This window comes from Cavia porcellus, unplaced genomic scaffold, assembly GCF_034190915.1.
Source record: "Cavia porcellus strain 051 isolate PalLab524CR breed Dunkin Hartley unplaced genomic scaffold, mCavPor4.1 scaffold_14, whole genome shotgun sequence".
Classification (NCBI taxonomy): domain Eukaryota; kingdom Metazoa; phylum Chordata; class Mammalia; order Rodentia; family Caviidae; genus Cavia; species Cavia porcellus.
This window is the reverse complement of record NW_026947497.1, coordinates 16,653,609-16,667,920: the sequence shown is the minus strand read 5'-3', so window position 1 is coordinate 16,667,920 and position 14,312 is coordinate 16,653,609. Positions and strand designations below refer to the sequence as shown.

Here is a 14,312-nt window from a genome sequence, read left to right as displayed (position 1 = left end):
CCGGCCTGGTCGGAATTGACTCGGCGTAGCCCGGAAGTCCCGCCTCATGGACGCGCGCGTATTGACGCAATCTGGCAAGGGCCCAATGAGAAACGCTGCTGCGCTCGAAGGGGTTTCGAAGGTCGTCCGAGCCTCAGGTTTGCAAGTGTTCTCCCTTGCTTTTTCTATTTCTTCTCAGGTCAGGCTTCCTTAGTTTATCTGTACTTGTTTCTGTAGTGCTTGTTCCGTTTTCCGTTAGTTGCGTAGTTATCAGCCCTAGCGTTTTAAAAAATTGCGAGCACAAACAGGCTGGATTGACTTAATACCACCTCCGTGAGTCTCTTACCTAAAAACAGGAGCAATAAAAGACCATCTTGCAGTTGGGAAAATTGAAAGCATAAACACGTGGCACATGCTGCCTTGGAAGTATGTTGCGTTATTTCTCAACAAGCAGGTTCTAAAAGCAATTTTTAAAAAGTATTCTTAAAACCCCCGTTGATAATGGCAGCACTATTTGAGAAAATGTTAACTTCCAAGGGGCATATGCTGCAGGGTATTTTAAAGCACATAAAGTGTTAAAAGTCAGTTACATTACATACCTGTCAATGGAGGGGGCTATCTGTCAATACTAACTTAAACTATTGGCCAATGATGAGAATACACATTTGGTCACTCCAATATTTATTGGTACAGAGTACTTTTTATGGCAGACACTGATAGACCCGAGTCAATTAAGTGTACAAAAACTAAGTAAATTTTTCTTAATGGAGTTACTGCCTGAAGAAGAAATCTCACACACACCACCACCACCACCACCAAATGCTTATTACTTACCTGTGGTCATTGAACCCCATATTTTTCTACACTGCTTAGTCATGGTGGTTGGGCTCAGTTTACAAACAACATTTCACAGCGAACCTTGTCATCTAACGTCCACGAAGAATCTGCCTACAGAGGCAGAGTCAGGAAATCAGAAGGTGAAACAAGGAAGAGCTATAGTTTTTACTCTTGCTCCATACTTCTAGAAGCCAGCAAATGACCTATATTTCTTATAAAGCCCAGGGCCAGTTAAAACAGTCCCTGCTTTCCTCATCCTCACATGACACCACCAGGGATGAGTTTGTCCTTTCGTTCTGATATAACCCCTCCACCCTCTGTCCCAGTAGCTCTAGGATTGGTGGCCGTTCTGCAGTTAGGCGTTTCTGATTTAATCACGCGTTCCCCTTTTTGTTCCTGGTTTCAACTGTTGTGAAACTATTTCACCACGATACATGATGTTTGTTCAAAATATTTTGAGTGATGTCTTTTTCAGCCTTCAATCTATCTAGGTTGATAAAAATGCAGATATTTACCACCTTTTGGAAGTAATATTGCCACTGGAACCCATCAGAGGACTGTGGCAGTTTTTACAAATGGGATATAACTCTCAAATTCCTCAACCAGTGAATTTTAAAACACTAAACCACATTAACATACCAATAAGTTACAGTGCACGTCCATCAGTAGTATCTGTTCCTAACAACAGAATGGTCACTAAAAGTTCCCGTATGTAATTCATACCCTTTGAAGAAGCATTTTGGCGCTTATTTTAAGGAAGGAAAGATGTATGTAATAATTTGTGCCTTTCCCCCAAAACTTGAAAATGACTTTCAGAGCTGCATACCTGCCTGTTGCACATCTTGCTAGAATGTTCCTCACAACCTCTGCTGTGGTTTGAATGTTTTTGTGTCCTCTAAAATTTATGTTTAGTTAATCCCCAGTGCAACAATATTGGGAGGTGTGGTCTTCTAAGTCATAAGGATTCGATGGCTTTCTGGAAGGGCTTGATTGAGGAAGTTTTCCCATTTTACCCATTCACCTGTTGCCCTATTATGCTATAGCGTTCTTCCCAACTGCAGGATGGAAGTGTTAAAGGGGCCATCCGAAAAGCAAAGACTGAGCCCTCGCAAATCAACAAAATCTGTTGGTACCTTGTGCTTCTTTTATAAGAACAGATTTTATACAAAATCTGTTGGTACCTTGTGCTTCTTTTGTCTTCCTCCCTTTTGGAAATGTGAAAGATGCATTTCTGACCTTTGTAAATTACCTAGTCTGTTATACTTTGTTGTCAGCTTAAATAAACTAAACATCTACCCCTACCTTCTCGGAAAAGAAAAATCAATTTAAACTCCCAGCTTTCCTATTTCAAAGAAGATGCACCCTGTTTTCATCTTCCAGGAAGTGTAGTTCTGTCTCTGCCTGTGTCCCACATTCATGTTTAAGGGTGCACGCAGGCGCACCCCCCCACACACACACCATCCTTCATTTCTACAAATGCAACCTTTGGGTGACATACATCATAATTCATTTCTGAATTGATCCAGTCTATCCAGTTTTTTCTAGCGATCTAACTATAATGGTATTATTCCAAGCTCTGCACAAATTTTTTCATGTTTCCCCAATGTCTAGGGTGATGCTGTCCAATTGAAAATTTTATGATATACTATAAATGTTGTACCTTCATTAACCAATATGGTAGCTAGTGAACACTTGTAACTTGGCTAGTATATCTAAGGAACTACATTTTTTATTTTAATTAATTAAATGTATTCAGACATATTTGACTAGTGGCTACTCTAGTACAGCCCATGGGTTCAAAGAGAGAAAATCTAAGTCACAGCATTTTAACCAGTTCTCTACTTCCCTGCCCAGCTTTATTCTACTCTCCTTTAGGTGCTCAGTCTCACAGGTATATATGAAATTTATTTTTCCACATATATGCTGTTTTTCTCAAACTTCTTCTGAATTTATAATTGAATTAAAGAAGAATCTCCTGGAATAAAGAGATGGTGTCTAAAGCAACTTCTAAAAAAGTACATTTTGGGGGCTGGGGATTTAGCTCAGCGGCATAAGCACCTGCCTTGCAAGCAGGCAGTCGTGAGTTCGATCCCTGGTACCGATAAAAACGAAAAAGACAAAAAAAAAAAAGTACATTTTGTAAGCAGAACTTTTTTCAAGAAAGCAGACAAGGTGAAATGAATGTCGAAATCTGCTACCATCTTTTGCTTTCCCTTAATGCTTTGTTGTAGGGCTGCTGGCCAGAGATATGTGTAAGATAAATATGCAGAGATACGGGGCTTTTGGAGCCACATGCCAAAACCAGAACATACAGTTAGAGATTAAAAGATTCCCTATAGGGCCACAGGTCCAAGTAGGATCAAAATACTTTGCCTTTAGGGATTAATGCTATGGTCCTCTCTGCCCCGTCTCCAATTTATTACTTAGATTGGCTCTAAGGTCAGTCACTTAACAGAACACCCTGACCGTCCCCTGTCCTTCCCCTCTGCCTTCCATGAATTCTTGCGTTAACCTTTATCCTTGCTTCTTGGTTCTGTCAATAAAAAGCCACAGAGGCTTCAGTTTGGGACTGACGTTGTGAGACTCTCCTGCTGAAGGATCTCTGCAGGACAGACCCTCCAGGCCGTCTTGGAGTTTGAATTGGACATTGTCTCTGAGTAATCTCTCATCCTGCTATGGTGAGCCACAGTCCTGAACTGCAACACTTTGTGAACAATAGACATTGATAGATGTTTAACTATGAAACTAGTTCAGTTTAGCTCTCTTACTCCTCTGAGCTTTCTTGAAAGACTGGTTATGAGACGTTACGTTGGGAAACATTTGAAGGGAGAATTTCAGCATTTTACAATCAGCCTTGGTAATTTATTTATACTTACTAGGTGCAAAGGTTTCCCATCCTGTGCATTTATTGTGCTGAGCAGGATAACTGCTTATGTTTATGCACATGTGGCATGAGAGAATATTTAGGAAGTCTCAAGTGTCAAAGAAACAGACTACATGAGAAAGAAGAATAAAGATTGTTTTTCTCATCACCTCATAAAATGTTTGGCCAGGCATGGTGGCACACACCTGTAATCCAAGAAGGCAGGTGGATAGCGATGAGTTTATGGCCAGCCTAAACTACAAAGTGAGTTCAAGACCAGCCTGAACTGCGTAGTGAAACCCTGTCTTAAAAGACAAGAACAAACAAAATTGTTATGGATGTTATCTCTTCATAAAAATAATTGTAAAGGTTTGATTTCCTGAAATATAAAGTAACAACAGATACATTTTATCGTCTGTGGTCATATCAAAACAGAAATATAGCCATAACTGAGTAAGTTTGATTAATGTCCCCATCATATTTTCAAAAGGACCAAAACTAGAAGAAAAAATGACAAACAGCAAGGTAAAGAAAATTCAAAACATTATGATAATGTGAATAGATTTAACCAAGTAGATGAAGAAAATACTTAAAGCCTAATTAATGTAATGTGTGTTTGCTGTATTAATTGAGAAGATTTAGTTTTGCCACAAAACAATGAAATGAATGCATCCCTCATGATGTGTTAGGTACAGATAATGAATGATTGAGCAGCTTGAGGTGTACAGGTAGTGTTCATAAGACTTGCTGCACATGAACACAAAGGGTAATCTGAAACATGTGCTAACACTGGGTAGGCTAAATTAAATCCCAACAATTTTTATAACCAAAAAAGAAGCAAAAATCTGTTTTAGAATATACCAAGTATCCATGAACTGTGTACTGTTTTAAAATAATTACTATTATTATAGTTGAACATGGGCATGATGGCACATGCCTATAATCACAGAGCCTGGAAGGCTGAGGCAGAAAAATTACTGTGAGTTACAAGTCAACCTGGGCTACACAGTGAGTTCAAGATCAGCTTGAACTAGCAAGACCTTGTCTCAAAACAAATTACTATAAAGAAAGTCACTATTCTATAGCTTTGATTTGTAAGAATACTAAAAAAAGAACTTTTTTATTACAATCTACCATAAAATTGATTTTGTTATACATAATCTGTACAACATAGGGCATGTTATTATAGCCAGTGCAAATACGATTACTTACACTCCAAAAAACTTGAAAAGGCAATCCTGGTATGTACTCTCAAAGACGACAGAGTCATATTTGGCTAACTTGCTAAATCTGATTCAGATTATGAATAACCACATTTGAAAGAGATTCCTGGTGTTTCTGTTCATTGCCAGCTGTCCAGAATCCTCTGGGCATTTATATCAGATGACTTACAAGTGAGGCAGAATTAATGTTTATTGACCATGGTTATTCAGAATTCCCTCCGATTGGTATTAGCTCCACTGTTTCTCCTCCCATCCATTTATAGATAAAACATACAGTAAACCAAAGCATGTTCATTCTGGTAAAATTTGAAAGAGGAAAACAGTTTTGGCCAGTGGCCACATAAGCTGGAAAAAATTGGCACACTTCTCATTTTTGATAGAAACTGAATTGCAACTTTAAATTCCCAACTGTAATTGTTTTGCCATTCATCTAAAGTCTGAAACAAATTACAGTTTTATATTTGTAACATTTTACCCAGAAAAACTGGGAATTGTATTATAAAAGCTATTCATATCTAAATTTACATTGGTAGTTTCTGGAAATATGTTATATTCATACTAAAGGAAAAGAGTAGATAACGCACATACATGCTCACACACACACACACACACACACACACAAATATATATAATATGTATTTCAGAAAAAATTTTGTTAAAATACATAGAAAGATTACCTTCATATTTATAATATTGGATGACCTGGACTTTCAGTGTACAAACATGAAACAAACTTTTTCATGCTACCCTTTCTGTGGCACTCTGCTACCCTGTCCCAGGATGAAAATGTAAGCAACATTTTATGTTTTTTCTGATCATTCTCAAATATCAGAAAGAATTACTCGGCTATTTTAGTCTGCATTTTAGAGTCAAAATATGATGTCAGAATTTCATTCTGGTTATAGATTTCTGGCATCTTTCGCTACTCTTTCTCCAGTTGTGTTGCAACATGATGTGAGTGGCCTCGGGGACAGAGACAGGAGGAAGAGCATGTTGCTTCTTTTTCTGTGGGTTGCTCCAGCTCCACTGATCAGCTGCTGCCTTTACATAGGTCTGGAGTTTGAGGAAGGAGAGGATCAAATGGAAGCAGGTTAAGAGAAAAGTCTTAACTAAATTTGTACTGTCTTCATGGCTAAACATTGGAACTTTGTGGGCTCAGTAGATGTTTAAAGTCAACTCTTACTCCTGAGCATTCTCAGAGCTTCTTCCCTGACCTACTCCCCTCAGCCTGAGAAGAGATAACGCATCTCTGGTCCTACCAGACCTTCATTTATTTGGCTTCTTTCTACAAAGACTGTTCCCCACACACAGCACAACCTCAGAAGATCCCATGCTGGCTTTGTTAAGCATCTGGCCCACATTTGGTACATTGGAAAGGCACATTATTTGCCCACAGACTCTGGGAATGATGTTTTACTGCTGGAATTCAGGAAAACCAGAAATCCTATTATGCAGTGTCCACTGTAAACACCCTCATTACCCTGTCTTATCCCTTCCCTCTGAACAACCAATAACCATCCTGGTACTTTCCATTTTCCAGATGTGAAGTAAACACTCCCACATCCCTCAGTGCTTAAGTTCTCCCAACTTTCTCCCCTCTGCAGAGGGATGGGGGTGTCATCTCTTCCTCCATGAGCAGGAAGGTGAGCTAACAGCACAATAGTGACCCCCAGAAGTACCTTCTCTGACCTCTATTTCTCAACCATTTTAAACTTTCAAAACAGCTAAAGTGGTGTATATCCTTGCAAATAATTTTCCTCTATTTTTCATGCAAGTCCTACCAAATGATCTGTATCCCCACTTTTAAATATTGTGCTTACTCTTAAGATCCTTCCACAGTAAATTCTGTGGTGTATTGAAGTGAAATGTTTCATATGTATATATAAAACTATTTTGAGATAATTGTAGATTCTCATACAGTTATAAAATACAGAGCGATCCCATGAGTCCTTTAGTCAATTTTCTGTATGATAATGGCTTGCAAAACTCTAGTACAATGTCACTACCAGGATGTTGACATTGATAGAGTATTTCCATCACCAAAAGAATACCAAAATTTCCTCCTTCTCTTTCCCTCTTCTTGTCACCTAACAACACCTAATCCTTTCTCCATATTTATAATTATGTAATTTCAAAAAATGTAGTGTAAATGGAATAATACAATAGTCTTTGGGAGTTATCTTTTTTATGCTCAGTATGTTTCTCTGGAGATTTACCCAGATTGTTGCATATATTGGTAGTTCATTCTTTCCTTGAAGTTAAGCATTATTTCTTAGTATGGATTTGCCAGTTTTTGGTATGACCTATGTGGCTCTTGAACTTTTTAGGGTGAAGGACCATGAGAAGATGAGACATTTTTTAAAAAGATGAAAGTTGGAATCAGACTGAGCCCTTACTCTCTGGATGAGAGGAAAGAAATTACCCCCTCACTAAGGGCATTTATTTATACACATTGTTACGTGGCACCTCTTTGCCTAGCAACCCATTGCTTGGATTGTCCAGGGGCTTGGTGCTTCTCTGAGCTGAAGCAACTTCTTCACATGGCTTGCCCCAGGCGCTCATTGTTCTTGGGATGGTCATGCCCCGGCCCTGCATAATCAATTTCTAGCTTCCACAGCTCCCTACAAGTTTTTCTAGACATCCAGTTTTAATACTGTGAATAAAGCTATTATAAGTATTCATTTATAGGTATGTGAATATAGGTCTTCATTCCTTTAGACTAGACAGCCAGGGTCATATAGTAATTGTGTGTAATTTTTAAAGAAACTGCCATACTGTTTTAAAGAGCACCTATATCACGATATATTTTCCCCAACAATGCATAAGTAATCTATGTTCTCTGCATCTTTGGCAGTATTTAGTATCGTCTTGTGCAAGTAAGCATATGAGAGAAAGAGAGAGAGAGAAAAACAGAGAGACAGAGACAAGAGACACAGGGATAAACAGCTGAGCTCAAGGCCTTTGTACTGAGCTACATCCCCAGTCCTTATTTTGAGATAGTCTCACTGACACGAGGTCACTAAGTTGTCCAGACTGGGCTCAAACTTGTGATCTTCCTGGCTTGGCACCCCCAGAGTACATATCTCTATTTTGAATGTACCCCTTCTGATTAAAGTGACATCTTATTTTGGCTCTAATTTGCATTTCCCTAGTGAATAATGATAGCATACATCATCTCATATGTTTGTTTGTCCTTGCTATATCTTTTATTTGTAGAATGTCTCTTTAATGTCTTTTGCTCATTTTTTAACAGAATTATTTGGATGTGCTTTTACTATTCAGTTTTGAGATTAAAAAAAAATAATTCAGGTTAGATATATTTAAGAGTAATAGAGGCTTGAATTATATTGGTTTAAATACATGTGATGAGTGGACAAGTGGTGGTTGACTTGTAACATACAGCTGCACTGAATCAGGTGGGTGTGGAAGACCCACCTGAGAATTGTTGCCAACAGCAAAAAAAAAAAAAGGAGACCTGGAAAGGAAGAGGTGGTTCCATTGGTTCTTTAGAGGAGATTGTCGTGCTGGCTTTCCTGACATGAACTTGGCTGTTTTCATCACTGGAAGAGCTCAGGATCTTGTTGTCACTGAGAATGGCTGTGGTGCACTTTGTGGTCTACTTTGAACCAGAGCTCCTTTGCCCTATAAGGGAAGATAGTGTGCTGCTCAACCTCCCTGTCACCTGGCTTTCATGATATGAACTTGGCTGTTATCATCGGAGGAGCTTGGAACTTCACTGTCACTAAGATGACTGTGGTGTTTTCAGGGGAGCTCTGGTCCTTACCTTCCGCATTGCCTTCGGGCTATAGTGCAGAACCCTCAGCCTACTGGCACAGATCCTTCATCCTGCTGGCCCAGACCTTCTGGCTTTCACCACTGACCTTTGGGCCTTCCCAAAGCAGACCTGTGAAACAGACTTGCATGAGACGTTGCCATGGGCTTTAGGCCTCTAGTTGGACTCATAGCGGGCACTGTCATGGGCTCTAGGTCTTTAGCTGGACTCATGCAGGGCATTGTCATGGGATTCTTTGGGTCTTTACTGTGTGGAAAGATTTCCTGCACTTTTTAGTATTTGACTCTTTGGGTAACTACTATAAAATAAGCCTATAAATTATATGCTCTGTATTAAATTATTTTCCTTGCAATCCCTGACTACAAAAATACCAGAGAATTTATTCTCCGATATGCATTTTTTTTTTTTTTTTTTTTTTGGTACCGGGGATAGACCCAGTATCCCGAACTTGCACTTGCCAAGCAGTCGCTTATGCCACTGAGCTAAATCCCCAGCCTATTTCCCTATATGAAAATCTCATTACTCAGCATTTCAGGGGGCTCACTGCAGTGTCCAGAAACACAGACCCTTTTCTTCTCCAAGATTGTTCTAATTTTTTATCACCTAACTTAATATGTGAAATAAGACAACTTCAAAGTTAATGTGACCTGAATATACTTTTCTTTCCAAGTTATTTTATATTGTAATCATCATCCTATAATGATTTGATTAGTTCTATAATATGCAATATGTATTTAATGTGCGTGAAGATGGGGACAACTATTTGTAAAAAACTAGAGACAATTAGATAAACAGTGAAGATCTCCAGTGGACTTGCTTTGAAATCTGTATTTCTTTAAAATGTTTTTTTAACTGTTTTGTTCTATTTTGATGTTTAATCTTACCTTCTGAGATATAAAACAAGTGTGTAGGACTGATAACCATATTACTGAGTTTTTGTTCGATCATTGAGCAGAACTGTTTGCAGTGTCACTTTTTGAATGTCATTTTACATACTTTAATTTTGTAACCTGAACAGCTATTTCTAAGATGACAATATGTAACTTATCAACTAGCGATTTCTTACCGTTTATTTTTCTGTAATCTTGTATTATTTCTACCCTTTTTTATCTCCATGTATTTTTTTGTTTCCTTTTCTTTAAATAAAAAAAAAAATTTCCTGAGGACTCTAACAGCAACTAAAAGTTGTGCTCAGATGAAATAAAATGCCCCCTTTCAATTTATCATTTTCACCCAGCTCAGAAATAATGGGATAATTAACTTTATTAGTCTCTTTTTATTCTATATATCCTGATATTTGACAAGTATATATTATAATGCATACAGAATAGTTTTATGGTCTACCTATTTTATAAATATTCCCTATGGGCTTTATAAAATAAACAGCAATACACAACATATACATAGCACTTTCTATTGGCCATAAATTGAGTCCAAGGCCCAAAGGTCACACTACAAGTAGAAAAAAAAAACATTCAGAGCCAAGATCTCTGTGACTCTCAATTCTGTGCTTTTACCACACGGCTGACTTTCTCTGATAAGGTCACTTTTTTAAAAAAACTAATATCTATCACTTCTGTTTTTCTAATTACCTTTAGCTTCCAGGTGACTGCCAGAGCTCCAGTTATTACAATTGTATTCCAGACAGAAACAAGAGGGAAAGAAACAGGACAAATAGGAAATAGGAGAATTCTTTGAAGTCTTACTTAGCGTATCTTCTTACTTCATTGTTCGATGGAGAAGTGATAAAAAAACTATTGTAATTGCAAGTCAGGCCTTCTTTCCGTATCACTTATGATCTTTGACAACTCATGGCCATATACTCTTTTCTTCCTTCTTCAAATACAAATAAATTATATATACATTTCTATAGTCATTATACAACATTTTAAAGGGTTCAGAAATGTAAATATAGCCAGTGAAAATTTCCCTACTTGAATTTTCCAGAAATAACCATGCAAATTTAAATTCAAGTAGTAGCTGAGGAAAGAGAAAGAGGACTAGTAGAAAAGAACAAAAAAAAAAAGAAGATAAGAAACCTAAATTGTGAAAAAAAAGAACAAGGAGAACATAAAAGAAAAACAGAGGAAAAAAGAAAAACCCCAAAGAGAAAATAACCACAAAATACTAAACAAAACAAGAGGACATCCAACCAGACAGGAAAAGGATAGTCAGTCAGACAAACAAGGGAAAACAAAAGTAGTAAAATAGCTCTGATGTTTAGAGTTCTGTGGTAGTGTCCGTGTCAGATCCCAGAAATGTGCTGCTTGCCATGAGGTCCAGTTTGCCGTGGGGACCGAGCTGGGTGTGGAGCTGGTCTTGGGCTCTACATGCGGGGGCTGGGACTGGTCTTCTGTCGGAGGAGATCTCCAGAGCCTAACTGCTGGCTCCTCGAGCTTCAGAGGCTCCCAGGTTGCTCATCTTGCTGATCACTTCATCCTCAAAAGGCATGTGTGCACCAGTCTGCATGGGGTGAGCTGTCCTGGGTGCTGGTGTTCCCGTCACTCTGCCCACCAAAGGCACGTGTCAGGGATTTTTCTTTTAGTATTTAGCTATTAATAGATTCACTATTTTTAATGATGCTAATTAATTAAAGGAACAAAAAACTGCATTCTGGTATCTGATTCATTCAATGCATGCTACATAGTCATGTCTTTTATTCATGTTGTACAAATGAAGTACACAGATTTAATGTGGAGTAAAATATGCCTCAATCACAAGTTTATTTTCACTGCAGAATGATGGTAATGATGCCATTATTGTATTTCAGCAAGCTCCAAAAACTAAACTTGTATCATCGGCTTCACTAGTAATTGTATGACTTCTCCTGTACAAGTCCAGACATGTCTTCACGGCTTTTTTTCTTGTTTTATAAAAAGGACATAACACAAGCTTACCTCACTAAGATGCTATGTAAAATATTTTCTATTTATTACCAAGTACTGTATGATTTTTATGTCTATATTGGTGTGGAACAACACATTCATGACATGGTGGTATCAAAAGACTTTGTGCCATGAAAAATGCTACATTCTTGGAGACACTTTTAGAAGGGTTACACCATGTAAGTCAGATTGACTTTTGATATTGTGTTGCACTTAACTCCAGAAATAAATTTAGAACTTAGTTAAGCTGTAAAATTGTTCCAAATCATTTTAATCATATTTCAAATATGACTTTTAAGCAACTTAAAGAAGCTTCAAAATTTTAGTAGAAAATCAGTGATGCATGAATTTTAAATGTATAAATATACAAAGTTTATGTGTGTCCATATTGTGTAAATAGGGTATTTGATATGTACTATATAAATAAGGTATTACAGACATTACTTATTTGAAATGAAAACCTTTCTGATATTGATATTTATTACACTACAAGTTCTATCAATAAAATGATAGAACTGGAACAAGGCTTATTAATTTATCCAACATACAACTGCTCCTGCAAGAATCCTATTCATCTTTTTCAAAGACATTGGAACTTGAAATATATATGGTTTGATATGATTCCTTAGAGTTTTTAAAGATTTAAAAACGCCAAAAGAGACTTATATTTACTTTACTATGACTAGCAGTAATATTCTATTTGAACAGAATTCAAGCTGGGGATTTAGCTCAGCAGCATAAGTACCTGCTTGGCAAGCATGAGGTCATGAGTTCAATCCCCTACACCAAAAAAAAAAAAAAAAAGAAGAAGAAAATAAAGAATAATTTTTAAATCAGTAGTGTGACTATTGGAGCTGTAGACAAACTCAAAAAAGGTCAGACTCCAAGACAGCAAGTTATGTTGAGAATGTCAAGTAAATAGGGATAATGCTTCAGGTTAATTTCTCTTTCTTAAAACTTTTTGTGGTACTAAGGATTAAACCCAGAGCCTCTGGGTCCTATTGCTCTTGAATTACAATGTCAAGCCTTTTTATTATTATTATTATTATTTGTCTTTTTTCCTTTTTATCAGTACCAGGGATCAAACTCACTACTGCCTGCTTGCGAGGCAGGCGCTTATGCCACTGAGCTAAACCTCCAGCCCCCAAGCCTTTTTATTTTTTAAGGTAGGATCTCACTAAGCTGTCCAGGCCATCCTCAAACTTGTGATCCTGTTGCCTTGGCCTTGCAAATAGCTGGGATTGTATGTGCCACCACATAGGCCCCATGCTAATTACAATAGCATATAATGAGATAGATGAGCTCTCAGAAACCTATAAAAATAATCACTTCAATGATTCTTTAAAGATGAAAAGGAATGTCAGTAAAAATTTGGTTAACAAGTTATAGCTATAAAACATAATACTAAGAAAAAATAGAAACAATAAAATTATATTTCTCTTTACTGACAAAAGAACTATAACTACTATATACTGAACATGTATTATTCAGTTCTATAAGTTTTTATAATATAAAATTATTTCTGCACAGTTTTACATAGGACACATGTATATCAAAATGTTAATCATTCTAGCAGTAGTATTTGATGAACTTTTCTTGTTTTCTTTTCTGTGTATTGTTGCTATTCTGTTAAATTTGGTGTACTGTTTTGTTTGTTTGGAGAAGCCTAACCTGTCCTTTTTACTAAACAAAACCACATAAAGTTTTGTCTTTCATTTTAAAGAGTATTTACTGATGAATATTTTTCATATCATTCAATATACATCATGTGTTCTTTCATAGTATTCTATTATGGCAGCAGGACCAGGATTTATTTTAATGATGCCTTTAGTGTTGAGAAAATCAGTTTATTTCAAAGTATTTTTGATACATAAGACAGTGACCATCCAATTATTTCTTCATGAAAATCCTGGGAGGGCTAACAGGTTGAACTTATTTTCAAGCAGAGACATTTTAATCCATCTTCTGCATTAATGGTACATAAAAATCAACATTTTTATTACCCTTTAGAAAACTGAGAACATTTAAGAGAAAGCAACATTTAACAAAATGTGAAAAGAACTAATTTCACACACAAAAATTTTCCAGCTGGGTACAGTGGCCTCAGTTCTGTCTTGAAAACAGTATAAAATGAGAACAGATAGACCATCACCAACTGCAAACAAGATTAACATATAAACATCTGTATTAAAAAGAACTAAAGCAATATTAAATTATGAAACAGTGCCTTGGTACAGAGTAATGTTTCAGGCAAAATTTTCTAGGGTTTCTTACTATATTTTTAGATTAACAACAGGCTTTGAACATTTGCTGTAGATGAACATATACAAAATTAAAGTCCTCAGAAGAGACGTGGAATGATGTCCCTGAGAATAAATGTTTGCTTACTGGGGCTCAGAAAGAGAACAAAAAATAAATGACAAGCATAAACAGAGGAAAAGACTTGTTCAGCCAAAATAAATAAACAAATCTGTAATGGCTTTTAAATCCAAATTGCCATCTTCTTTCAGAGATGAGCTTATTACTTAGCCTGTCTTATATAATATTGTGTGTGTTCTAATGTAACACCTTAAGTAGCATTTCAACAAAAGTATGACCTTGAAATCAGAAAATAAAGAATCAGGGAAACAATTTTTCTTCAGGGTGGTGTTTTAGTCCAAGTGAATTTACTTTTTTTTGCTGCTGTTTTTAATTTTTAAAAATTTTTGTGAATTCTTTTTAAAATAAATGCT

At 36.8% G+C, this 14,312-nt stretch overlaps 1 long non-coding RNA gene across 1 annotated transcript; it reads left to right on the top strand.

The window, feature by feature from the left end:
* Window positions 1-7: 7 nt before the first annotated feature.
* LOC106029224 (uncharacterized) lies at window positions 8-13,302 on the top strand. The gene is made up of 2 exons (XR_001202927.2): window positions 8-137; window positions 3,364-13,302. It is a non-coding gene; the product is annotated as an uncharacterized LOC106029224 (long non-coding RNA).
* The last annotated feature ends 1,010 nt before the right edge of the window (window positions 13,303-14,312 follow it).